The 13,190-nt window shown below is 42.2% G+C and overlaps 1 long non-coding RNA gene across 1 annotated transcript; it reads left to right on the forward strand.

The window, feature by feature from the left end:
* The first annotated feature begins 1,024 nt into the window (after positions 1-1,024).
* Positions 1,025-3,828, forward strand: LOC111946310 (uncharacterized). The gene is made up of 2 exons (XR_013657201.1): positions 1,025-1,148; positions 1,509-3,828. It is a non-coding gene; the product is annotated as an uncharacterized LOC111946310 (long non-coding RNA).
* The last annotated feature ends 9,362 nt before the right edge of the window (positions 3,829-13,190 follow it).

Raw genomic sequence — 13,190 nt, forward strand, 5'->3', positions numbered from 1 at the left:
CAACAGAAGATCACACCGGGTGTCACTTCTGTCAGCTAAGAAACTGAGGCTACAATTCACTCAGGCTCACCAAAACTGGACAATAGAAGATTGGAAAAATGCTGTCTGGTCTCCATTTCTGCTGCCACATTTGGATGGTAGGGTCAGAATTTGGCATCAACAACATAAAAGCATGGACCAATCCTGCCTTGTATTAACGGTTCAGGCTGGTGGTGTTATGTGTGGGGGATTTTTTTTTGGCACACTTACAGTTTTTCTCAGTCGCTTTAGTACAATTCTCAGATCAGAATTGAAGTTTGCAAATATGTGTGTGCATTTCTCAAAACAATTCGTGCAAATAGCAAAACACCATGGATTTCTTGCAAAAGCCTGTAACTTGCTCAAAATCTTTAGTTCATCTCTCAAAACTAAGTCTTCATGTCATTGAACATGTCAGTGCCCTCAGAATGTCAAGTCCTTGTGTCATTGTCTACGAACAAGACAGTCAAATTACTTAGTCATGTTGTCAATATAACTGTGTACTTTAGAGGGAGGTTCGGATGTAAACTATGGCTAAAGTTTTGATGACAATTATTGTAAAATGTAAGTTACACCTTTGTTTGATTGCAAGAGACTAGATAAGATTCACATTTACAGTTTTATTGTTCATATTGTAATTTGTTGACAGACCATGTCATTCCAACATAGAAAAAGCCCACTGTAAACAGTAACACAAAGGGAAAAAAAGATAGGACAATATTCTGTCCAACAGGCAGTAGGAATTGGTGTGGTCTTCGTACACCTCTTGTCGTTCCTGTATGTTAGGCCACAAATTCTCATCCACATCACAGCGAATATCCTCTCTTGCGATGCAGCGTGGAAAGAATCTTTTAGAGTGTCTGTTACGGCACAGCCCTCTGCTTTGCTCTCATCCTGTTGCTTTTCACTTTAGTTAATTTCCTGATGATGTTCACCTGGGACTGCAGCTTCCTCAGCTGTGACTGGCCGCCTGCTTGTCATGTGGTGCTCCTCTACCAGGAAGCCGGAGCCTATTAAAGCACACCTGGGAGCTGATCCTGGAAGAGTCTGGTGAACTGTCTCTGGCTGACGCTCACTACGATCCTGACTCTCTTTTGGCTGCATGCTTCTGACTAGGCTGTTTTCCTCAGGTACGTGGTGGGAGGTTGTGATCAGGCATGTTTGGGGCCCCATACATTTTCACACGCAGGCTGAACTTTGTTAGACACACCAGGTAAGGGGTTGGTGCCATTTCTTGTAATGTTTTGTATGTTTTATTTAGACTAGTTAGGTAGTCTTTTGTTGTCCTTTTGATTTATAGGTTTAGTTGCAGAGTTAGGTCTGGTTTTGTTATATTGAGTTTATTTATTTGGCACGACCCAAACGTCACTTCCTCCCCCACAGGTAATGGTTTGCAGCAGCCTGAATCTTTAAATATTATAAACTATATTATATACATCATCCTTGACTACTTGTCTTATTTCATGGTTGTGTTGTTGCACCCTCTCCAGGGACGTAACAAGTGGGGGCTCGTCTGGGATCACGCAACCATGGAGTAGGCAAGTGGTTTATTTTGTTGTTATAGTTTGCATATTCTTGTAGAATCAATTATAAGCTTTACTCTGCAGGCGTTCCTTGATAGTCGGAGGATCGAAGTCCTTGAGTCTTGTCGTAAGGCTGACTTATTGTGTGTTGCCGCCCATTTTGATATACCTGTGTCTAGACATGCCATTAAAAGAGAGCTCAGGGCTGAGCTTATAGAGCATTTAGTGGAGTTAAAGGTCCTTGTTGCCGGTGTCCCGTCTGTCTCTAAAGATGAATCTGCCAGTGTGGCTGTAGCGAGCAATGACGTGGGTGATGTCACGCCTCCTGGAAAGGTCGGGGGGGGGGCTGAGGTCCCTCCTGCGACTTTACTACGCTTTGATCCTTTGTCCCCCGAATTAGGGAGTTCTAGCAGGGATGCTAGGCTTAAGCTTCGGCTCACACGGCTACGTCTGGAAGCAGAGGAGAGGGATAGGGACAGAGAGCGACGGGCAGAGTATGAGCTCCGCCTGCAGGTTCGCAGGATGGAGATTGAGGCGGACAAGGAAGTCCGGCTGAAGCAGCTGGAGGTTGAGGCTTTGCAACACTCTGCAGCACAGTCTTCGATGGCAGACACTGCTACTGCTTTAGCGGTTTCTGACGGGATAAGAGGGTTTGATGTAAGCAGAAACATAGCGATGGTGCCTACGTTTCGTGAGTCTGAGGTGGATTCCTACTTTAAAGCTTTTGAACGCGTTGCAATAGCTCTTGACTGGCCAGAGGACATGTGGTCTATATTGCTCCAATGTAAGCTAGTGGGAAAAGCTCAGGAGGTTGTATCCTCTCTTTCTGTTGACAGCTTACAATACACAGTCCTGAAAGAGTCTATATTGCGTGCCTATGAACTTGTACCAGAAGCATACAGGCAGAAATTCAGGAATCACAAGAAACCTAGTGGTCACACATTTGTTGAGTTTGCAAGAGAAAAAAGTGTTCTCTTTCACAAGTGGTGTTTGGCCAGTGAAGTTAAAAACAATTTTGAGTCTCTCCGTCAGCTTATTCTTCTTGAGGACTTTAAGGGTTCATTACCAGAGAGAGTTGTTGTGTTCCTTAATGAACAAAAAGTTACATCATTGTCAAAGGCAGCAGTGATGGCTGACGAGTTTGTTTTAACCCATAAGACTCTGTTCTGGTCTCATTCCGAAGGGTTAGCGGGACCCCGCCCTCTGAGAGTGGAGCCTAGATCGTTTCCTCAGGATAAGCCCAGAGAACTATCAACTTCCCCTCGTCGTAGTCGTGAATGTTTCTACTGCCATAAAAGGGGCCATGTTGTTGTAGATTGTCCTGGTCTGAAACGCAAATTGTCATCCACATCACCTCAACCTAAAGGCATGGGTCTGCTCAAAAGTTTGCCAGGTATGGACAAGCCTCAAACTTTAGACCCATGTTTCAAACCTTTTGTGTCTCAGGGTTTCATTTCAGAAACAGGCCATCCAGACAACCAACAGCCGGTGACTATGCTGAGAGACACGGGCGGCTCACAATCTGTCATACGGGAAGGAATATTGCCATTAACTGAGGGCTCTTCATGTAAGTCCAATGCAATAGTCCAAGGGATTGGCATGAAATATCTGTCAGCTCCTTTGCATCTTCTTCACGTGCGTTCTTCTCTTGTTGAAGGCTTCTTTAAAGTAGCAGTTCTCCCTGCTCTGCCCATTCCAGGTGTGGATTTCATTCTCGGAAACGACATAGCGGGTGGAAAGGTTGTACCAGCTCCTGAGGTGACAGAAAACCCTGTTGTGGACTTAGGTGTTGAGAATCCACAGCCAGGTTTTGAAGGTTTCCCTCATTGTGTTGTCACCAGGGCTCAAACACAGAAGTACGGTCTTGATTTGTCTGATTCCTTTCTCGCTGGAGAATGTGTTTCGGTGAAGGGCAGATCTAGCAGATTGCCTAAGGTTTCACCTAAGTCTTTAACATCGTGTCCTACAACAGTTGAATTACCAGCTACATGAGAAGAATTCATCGCAGCACAGAAGGAAGACACATCCATTAAGAAATGTCATGCGCTTGTTTCTCTTACAGAGGCTGAGAAAATGAAAACTGCGTATTTTTACAACGATGGCTTACTAATGCGCCGATGGACAAGCGGAAACCCTGGTGATGACTGGGCAGTGACTAATCAGGTGGTTGTGCCTACAGTCTTTCGTCCTCAGGTGTTGATGCTGGCTCATGATCACCCATGGTCAGGACACCTTGGGGTTACAAAAACCTATGATCGTGTCCTTAAATATTTTTTTTTGGCCTGGACTCAAGTCTGATGTCAGTCATTACTGTCGCACTTGTCACACATGTCAGTTAGCAGGAAAACCAAACCAAGTAGTTCCGCCTGCCCCCCTCGTTCCTATTCCTGTGCATGAGGAACCATTCGAGAGGGTCATTGTTGATTGTGTGGGACCACTGCCGAAAGCAAAAACCGGAAACCAGTTTATACTTACCATCATGTGTGCATCTACAAGGTTCCCTGAAGCAGTCCCTTTGAGGAGAATAACAGCTACTGTTAGCCAAGCACTAGAGCACTAGAACGATTTCATCAAACACTGAAGTCAATGGTCCGCAAGCATTGCCTGGCTTCTCGTATGAGTTGGGATGAGTCCCTTCCCTTTTTGATGTTTGCTGCCCGTGGAGCAGTACAGGAGTCTCTGGGATTCAGCCCTGCTGAATTAGTGTTTGGACATCAGGTCAGAGGACCACTACAGATTCTACAGGAGGGATTAGTGGATCTTGAGAAGCCTGTTCGACATCTCCCTGAGTATGTTGTAGAGTTACGAGAGCGACTAAAAAAAGCATGTTCCCTCGCTCGTGACACTCTAGCCTCCTCTCAGGAAAAGATGAAAGGACACTTCGACAGAAAAACAGTGGTTCGCTCTTTTCAGCCCAGTGATCAAGTCCTACTTCTCTTACCTATACTCGGTTCTGCGTTGTCTACCAGGTTTACTGGTCCATACATAGTTGAGAAAAAACTCAGTGAGACAAACTATGTGCTTAAGACGCCTGACCGTCGACAGAAGACCCGAGTATGTCATGTAAACATGATGAAAAGGTATTGTTCAAGGGAAGGTGAAACCCTGGGGTCCACACCTAGTTCTTCAGTTTCACCTGTTGTTCCAATAGCTACGGCCATTACGGAATCTAGTTTGGCTGGGTTGGGGCTATGTGAAAAAACATCAGGGGTGGCTAGGCTTAACAACTCAGAAATACTGTCCAACCTCCCCCTGTATTTATCACATCTTTCTGACTGTCATAGGAATGACATCCAAGAGCTCATTTCTTGCTTCCCGGAACTTTTTGGTGACATCCCTACGAGGACTACTGTTGTGTCTCATGACATTACTTTGACCAAGCCCGATCCAGTCAAGCAGCATGCTTATCGGGTCAATCCAGTAAAGCGAGGGATATTGAAGCAGGAGGCGAATTATCTCCTTGAACATGGCTTTGCAGTCCCAAGCCATAGTACCTGGAGCTATCCCTGCTTACTGGATACTAAATCGGATGGCAGTCCAAGGTTCTGCACTGATTTTAGGAAAGTAAATGCCGTGACAGTGCCAGACGCATATCCATTACCTTTAATGGATGACTGTATTGATGAAACTTATAAACTATATTATATACATCATCCTTGACTACTTGTCTTATTTCATGGTTGTGTTGTTGCGCCCTCCCCAGGGACGTAACAGTGTCTTATCCAGCCTCTGCAGGCGTCTGCTGTGACGTGTCATCACACGCTGCATCCATGGCAGCCAGGAGGGTCATTTGTGTATGTGGCTGGCGATCGTAAACTTTCCATCTCCATGCTGAGAAAAATTCCTCAATAGGGTTAAGGAATGGAGAGTAGGGTGAAATGTACTCCATCCGCATCCTGTTGTGGGCTGCAAACCATTGCCTGATTATGTTGGAGTGATGAAAACTCACATTGTCCCAAACTATCACACACGTTGGCAGGTGATCTCCACTCTGACCCCTCTCTTCTTCAGGGATGAGATCTCTGTAGAGAGCTTCTAGAAAGGTTATAAGATGTTCTGTGTTGTATGGACCTATTATGGGAATATGAGTAAGCACACCATTGTCACAGATGGCAGCACCCATGGTAATGTTCCCCCTCTGTTGGCCTGGCACATCAACTGTAGCCCTGTGGCCGATGATATTTCGGCCACGCCTTCTGCCTTTTGTTAGGTTGAAGCCAGCCTCATCCATGTAGATGAAGCTGTGTGGCTGTTCACTTGCTTCAAGTTCCATCATACGCTAAATACAGAAGACACAAAATGAGTTTTATGAATTACAAGAATTTACATTTTGGCCAAGATAGAGTTAAATCAAATGTATAAATCACATATTGCATTACTTTTCTACAGCCATAGCAAATGTGTAAAGATTTGTGTAATGTGTAAAAACACGCTTACTGTAATGTATATCGTTGTATGATATACATATTGTTTACTGTGCAGTGCATTTGCTGCATGTCCATGCATGTTTTACCTGTACATGCTGGTAGTGTAGTTCCTTCACTTTTTCACAATTTCTTTCAAATGGAACAGTGTAAAGCTGCTTCATTTTCATCTGGTTTCCTTTCAGCACTCTGTCAATGGTTGAGATGCTGACTGTTTGGATATTTGCAAATATGTTGTTGTCCTCTATAATGGCACTCTTTATCTCCCTTAGTCTTATCGCATTGTTTTCTACAACCATGGTGCAAATAGCCTCCTCCTGTTGAGCAGTGAAAAGGGGCCCTCTGCCGCCCCTGTGAAGTTGTCTTGCAGTCCTATGTGGAAAAGATACAGTAATGCAAAATTCAGGAAGATAAAATGTCACTGTATAAATTGTAGGCCTACTTGCAGTACTTACTGAATATTGCAAAAAGCTTTACATATTGTAAAAAATACTGTAATATTTTATGAAGCATCACAGAACAGTTCATATTTTAGATTACATACCTGTTCTCTCGACGAAAGGTCTGAATGATTGAGGACACAGTTGTTCTCCCAACATTCGGCTGCACCCTTCTACCAGCCTCAGCCATTGTGAGCCCATGGTTGACAACATGGTCTACAAGTGTGGCTTTTATCTCATCGGGAACACGTACATGTCTTCGGCCTCTTCCTCGGTTTTGCCCCCTAACTCCTCCACCACGCAGCCTCACTCCTCTTCCTCTTCTTCTTCTCTCTGGCTGTTGACCCCGTCCATTTCCTTGTCCTTCCATTGTCAGACATAGAACATTGTGTTGTGCTTCAGCCACATACAGTATATACTTGCCCATTCATTGTCAATGAGATGCACTTTTGTTAGAGGAAGTCAAGTCACCTGAGAGCAATTTACCAATTCAGGACAGATTTAGACAAAAACATATAATGGAGATGTATGGAAATATGTTTGTCACATAATGACAACCTGGTCAACCATTTTGCAGTTAATGACTTATACGATGAACTAATGACTAGATTTTTTGAGGAGTAAGACCATTGCACAGTGAACTATATAATACATTTTGATCAACATGACATAAACAATTGATAATGTAGCAAAGAGCAGAGAATTGTACATAATCATTTGCATGGATGTACCAAAGCAATTGCTACTTGTTCAAAGAAGTGAGAAACTTCTTATATGATGTGCACAAGTGACATCATGATGGTAAGATTGAACAAATAGTTTTGGGAATTTCATTCTGATCTGAGAATTGTACTAAAGCGACTGAGAAAAACTGTAAGGCACCTTAATACCAATTCAGCATGGTTATAACACCACAGCCTACCTGAGCATTGTTGCTGACCATGTCCAACCCTTTATGATCACAGTGTACCATTTTCTGATGCTACTTCCAGCAGGATAATGCGCCATGTCACCGCAGACTGGGTTCTTGAACATAAAAACGAGTTCACTGGACTAAAACGGCCTCCGCAGTCACCAGATCTCAACCCAAAAGAGCATCTTTGGGATGTGGTGGAACGGGAGATTGGCATTGTGGATGTGTGCAGCCAACAAATCTGCAGCAACTGTGTGATGCTGTTGCGTCAATATGGACCAAACTCTCTGAGGAATGTTTCCAGTACCTTGTTGAATCTGTGCCACTAAGGATTAAGGCAGTTCTGAAGGCAAAAGGTGATTAAATTACTCACTCATTGTAGTTGTCAGAATAACCATTCTTGCTCTGCTACTTTTTCTTCTTGCTAATCCTATATTTATTATATTCATTTATAAAAGTATGTGGCCTCATGTTGAAAGTTTAAAAAGATTGATTAACATATTCTTCTTAGCCCACTTTCAAGGGTGTGGCCATCCAACAAGCTCACTCTGGATCGGTGAGGGTGGTTGGCATAGAAATGTTGAATCAGACCAACTCGGACCAATCACGACTGAACTGACTTCATTTGGTTGGAGCTGGCAGAAAGTAATTTTCCATGGATGGCGTCACACTCACTGAGTCCAGTTCTCATATGAAGGACAAGGGGAGAAGGCTTCGCCTCTCAAAACTAACCAAGAGTTCTGTAATTTGCCTAATTTTGGCATTTACCATCCACCATAGCTGAAGCGGGGGAAATAGAGTAGTTTTTGGCTTGAATGCTCTGTATGAAAATGTATCTTTCAAGCAGGTGCTATTTCAAGGCCCTGATCTTAACAGTAGTCTGGTGGGAGTATGCTGTGATGGCAGATATAGAACAAATGTTCTAAAACATCAAGGTCAGGGAAGACCATCATAACTACTTGCACTTGCTCTGGTTCACAAATTCTAAGCTGCAGGAAGAAATAGAAGAGTTTCACATGAATGCACATGTTTTTGGTAGTGGCCATCACCATCCATAAGGTTTAAAAAGAAGAGCTAAAAAAGGAGAATGAGAATGTGGCAATGATGTGACAAAATGTGTAGAATGTGGATGATGGCTTGAAGTCTTTTCTCTCTCAATCTCAGGCAGTAAACATATTTTTATTTGATGGAGTGGAGGAAAATCGGAGATTATCAGGAAGCAGCTTTTTCATCAGCAGCTTCACCCTGTTTGTTTTTGTTCTTTGGTTCTACACTCAAAAAACTATTACATTGAATGAACATAAAAAAATATGGAAATGATTTCCACCTGATTAGATAGCTTTACTTGAACAAAAATGAATCATATTGGTCCTACTTAATGCACCTAGGTTGGGTCAACTTAATGTACTTAGGTTCAACCTAAATCACTTCAATTGATAACACGTAATTGAATAAAATTTGTTCAACTTAATTTATTACGTCTATCCAACTCAATTTCATATTTAAACTTTTTTTTTTTTTTTAGATTTTCTTTAAGTTTGTTCATTTTTGTAAAGAAACAACCAACGGGCTTTGTAATTTCCATATCAGAGGCATGAATGACACAGCAATGTCTCTCATTGCAAGGCAGGAGCTCATGTGTAATGAACTCTGTCCTTAATATTGAGACATACAGTGGTTTTCCGCACAAGGGGGTTAGTCATCATCCTCTCCCAAACTCTAACTCATGGTGCAGAAAGAAATAAACACAACAGTTTAAATGACTAGTTAAAACAGAGTAAAACAGCTAGACAACAAAAACAATGGACACAAACTTACACTTAAACCCCAATCTGCCCAGATAGACAAAGAAAATGGTATTACTAATTCCTCTCGCTGCCTTATGTTATGACATCATGACGCATTGACAGCTTCACACCAAAGTTACACCAACTTAATTGAATTAAGTTGAATGAAAGTAAAATAACTGTCAGACAAAAATTTTTTATTTTTAAGTTGAATGAACTCACAAAAATGATTTATTTTCACCAAGCTAAATAATTAAGTTAGATCATTGTAAAAAAGCTTATCTTTCCAACTACAGCCCAAATACTCTTTTAAGAGTGCTGTAACTAATTTGAAAGATGTTGGTTCAACAAAATGAGACTATGCCCTCCTTAACTTCCCTAAGGTGGCAATATTGTCATGGTGCCTCTGTCAGTTCTCCTCCCCCTCCCAGCTCTGCTCCTCTCCTGTCTCCACCAGCTGTGACTACTCACCTCATCAAGACTCTGCTCTACTTAAGGAGACCCAGCTCCAGCATTCATCGCCAGTTTTTTGCCCCTGATGGTGCTCAGTCTAGCTTTAGACTCATGTCTGGCCCCCTAGTCTTGTTTATAGCTAATTCTTGTTTTTCTCTGCCTCAGGACTTCATGACACGAGAGTCACCTGAGTCAGATGCTTCCATGTGCAGCCGCTACATTCCTGAATCCCCTGAGGGAACCAACCTCGTCATAGCCTTCAGCCACGCCACAAATCCCAAGCTCGCCAAGATCTTCAGCCACGCCACGAATCCCAAGCTCACCAAGCTCTTCAGCCACGCCACAAATCCTGAGCTCGCCAAGATCTCTAGCCATGCCACGAATCCCAACTACAGAACCTCAAGGCTCGCCACGATCGTAAACTTCGCCAGAAGTCTTCAAATTATTGCAAGTATTGCACATAGAAACTTGTGAAGACGAGCTCAACGTGGGCGGGGTCAACATTCCACAGCGTTCAGGCATTCCGCGACGTTGAGCGTTCCCCAGGCCGCAGCCAGGTGTAGTTGAGGAATCTTTTGATATCGTGACGTAATCTACAGGCATGATCCAATTTAATGGTATCATGTTGGATCAACATGATTGAAATGAGTAACTATTTATTTTTATGTACAATCCACACAATTCATTCACAAATGATTCACAAACATAACATTTTTTGGTTGAAATGACAAGTTAAATTGTAAAGTTTATTGGCTGGCAATTTCCTTTGAGTGTGGCAGCTGTTTTATTTATTTATTTTTTGCAGATCAGATACCCCTGCTGGGTAATAGATCTGATAAACATTTGTTCCCTACACCGATTCAGCCTAGCCCTGGTTTTAATCAACGCAATTATTTTGTGACTCACAAGTCTCAAATAACATTGAATAAACATCATTAGCTTGCAAACTCCTGAGCTCAACACCACAGAGCATGTAAGTCTATATCAGGGGTCTGCAACCTGAGGCTCAAACCAAAGCCTTTTTTGCTAATCCACCAACAACTGTGACACAAATCAAGCCTGAGAAGAAGGAAGAGGACACATCAAGTTCCCCTGACCTCAGCTTTTCAGTGGACAGCTCACCAATGGAAACACACAAAGTCACGGGACAACTTGATGTCTGGATTGTTGGGTTAAGTTTTATTTCACAGCCACAGCCTGCAGCTAAATAACTTTTTGGAAAAAACTTTAATCTTGACGCTAATGTTAAGTGGACTGGAGTTACAGACATGGGCTGGAGGGAGGTTGTTGATTACCTTCATCACACAATTTCCAAAGAAGATGGTCCCCCTGAAGTTTTGGTTATCCACGCTGAAGGCAAAAAACTGAGACGAATGCCTCCAATGTAGATTGCAAATCAAATGTTACAAGACCTGAGGCTTCCGAGACAAACGTACCCTCAAAGGAGAATAGTTTTGTCCCTCATCATTCCAAGGAAAAGCTGAAAATTAGATCCTGATGATGAGAAAATGTATAGACTTGATGGAGCAACTTTAACATAACAAGGAAATCAAATCTTTCCAAATAAACATCTGCACTGCAATCCGGAAATGTCTCCAAGAACAAGAAGAAGAAGAATGCATGACTTTTCCTCTTGATATACCTTTTAATGTGCAGGTTTTTTTTAATTGTGAAAAGCTGGAAAAAGAAAAGCATTGCTTCCTGCTCCACTCCATTCTGATGCATCCACCTGCAGACAAATAGATCCATGAACGTCTTGGTTTTTCTCGTCTGAGCTGAAATCTAGATCAAAACTGTATGGCTGGCGTGCTCCAATGCTGCTCACCATTCTTGTTGCACCACTAATGTCAGGCTAGGGGTGTGAGGGGCTGTAAGCTAGCGGAAGAGAGTAAACAAAAGGGATGATGGACAGGGGCTTGTTTTTCTGAAGCAACCCAGCTGAGCATCTGCTACCTGAAGATAAAACTGAAATTAAACTAAGAATACTTCTAAACTTTTTTTTTTTATTCAATTACGTCAGTGGTTGACCATCAAATTGCATGATTTAAACAAAAAAAATCTGTGCTTGGTTCATGTTGATAGTCCTTACAGTGTTTCTGTTGCCCTCTTGAGGTCACCTGTATCAGCTGAGTCATGTTGAACATGATTGTTTGCACTTTGTGACTCAATTAAAAAAAAAACGTCAAAAACTTGAATTAAAAAAGTGTTTCCTCTGCCGTCATTAACTGGGGCTGCGTCTTCAGACCGCTTTCCTTGACCGGTCCAGTCCGGGTCTGGTGTCCGTCTGCCGCTTTAGTCTCTGTTCCAGAGTTCGATTCCCTCGCTGCCTTGAATACACAAATCCAAACGACTTTTCTGTACAAAAACAAAAGATGCGATGCCGAACGCTTTACTTTCTGACAGTCACATCCCATCAACAACGGACATTTTTCAGGCTGTTTGGGAGAAAACCCACCAAATATGAAGCTGAAATGAACGTGGAAGAACAGCAGTAGAACACAACCTCCACCTGGAACCCGGTTCTTGTGAGGGTTTTATCTCTGAGGACATAAAAGGAAGACATACATGCGTGCTATATATTCTCTGATTTTATTCTTTTGAACAAAAGTATTTTGTAAAAAGTCTCAGAAATATCGAAGGACTCCTTATTTTAAAAAAGAACTACAGGTTTTTATTAAAACTTAAAATCGAAATGCTGTTAAAAAGGCAGTTTTCTCAATGATTTCAAAAAATGCAAGGAATAAAAAAAAAAATCAAAATTCGGTCAAAGAAAAAAAAAGGGGAAGGGGGGTGGTTTTGTACACGGGACCGGTCCGTGCTAAACTGCAATGATGTCATTGACATAATATGATGTTTGACATATGATGTTTGACATATGATGATTTATGATGTTTGTCACATGATGACATATGATGTTTGACATATGATGTTCTTTTGACAGTTAGGTGCAGTAACTGGCTTTGATCTAGGATTAGGCAGCGATGATGTCATCAGAGAAAAGTTGATATATAGACCCTAAAACTGACATAAACTTTGTAGAATTCCTTGCAGCCGTATGATACGCCCAGCAGGTTTTCTGTGACGTTAAAAGACCCCCTTTTTGCGAAAAACATATTTGTTTGTGAGCTTTATCGCCACACCCTGAAGATTTATTTTTGCTCCGTCTTGTACTTGAAATTGGAAAAATCATGACTGAGAGTTCATTTGAAGTGGTGGAAAACATGATTCTTCTTGGCCACAAAGGCATCTATTTTGTAGAAAGGTTTCTTGGTGAAGGAACTTTTGGAAAAGTGGCAAAATGCACAAATCTGTCTACAAACGAAGAAGTGGCCATTAAAATCATCAAAAATGGTTTTAATGACACAGCAAAAGATGAAATTAAAGCCCTGACTGAGATTTCCAAACTTGACGCTCATAAATACAGCTTGGTCAAGTTTGTGGAATGGTTCCACTACAACAGCCATGTTTGCATCGTTTTTGAAATGTTGGATCAAAGCCTTTTTGACTTCATGAAAGATCGTAGCTCCCATCCCCTGTTTCTGCATGAAATTAGAGCCATTGCTTGGCAGCTGCTAATTTCCCTGAAAGGCCTGAAGAGCATCAACTTGGTCCACTGTGACATAAAACTAGAC

This window comes from Oryzias latipes, chromosome 7 (assembly GCF_053564925.1).
Source record: "Oryzias latipes strain Hd-rR chromosome 7, Olatipes_Hd-rR_3.1".
Classification (NCBI taxonomy): Eukaryota; Metazoa; Chordata; class Actinopteri; order Beloniformes; family Adrianichthyidae; genus Oryzias; species Oryzias latipes.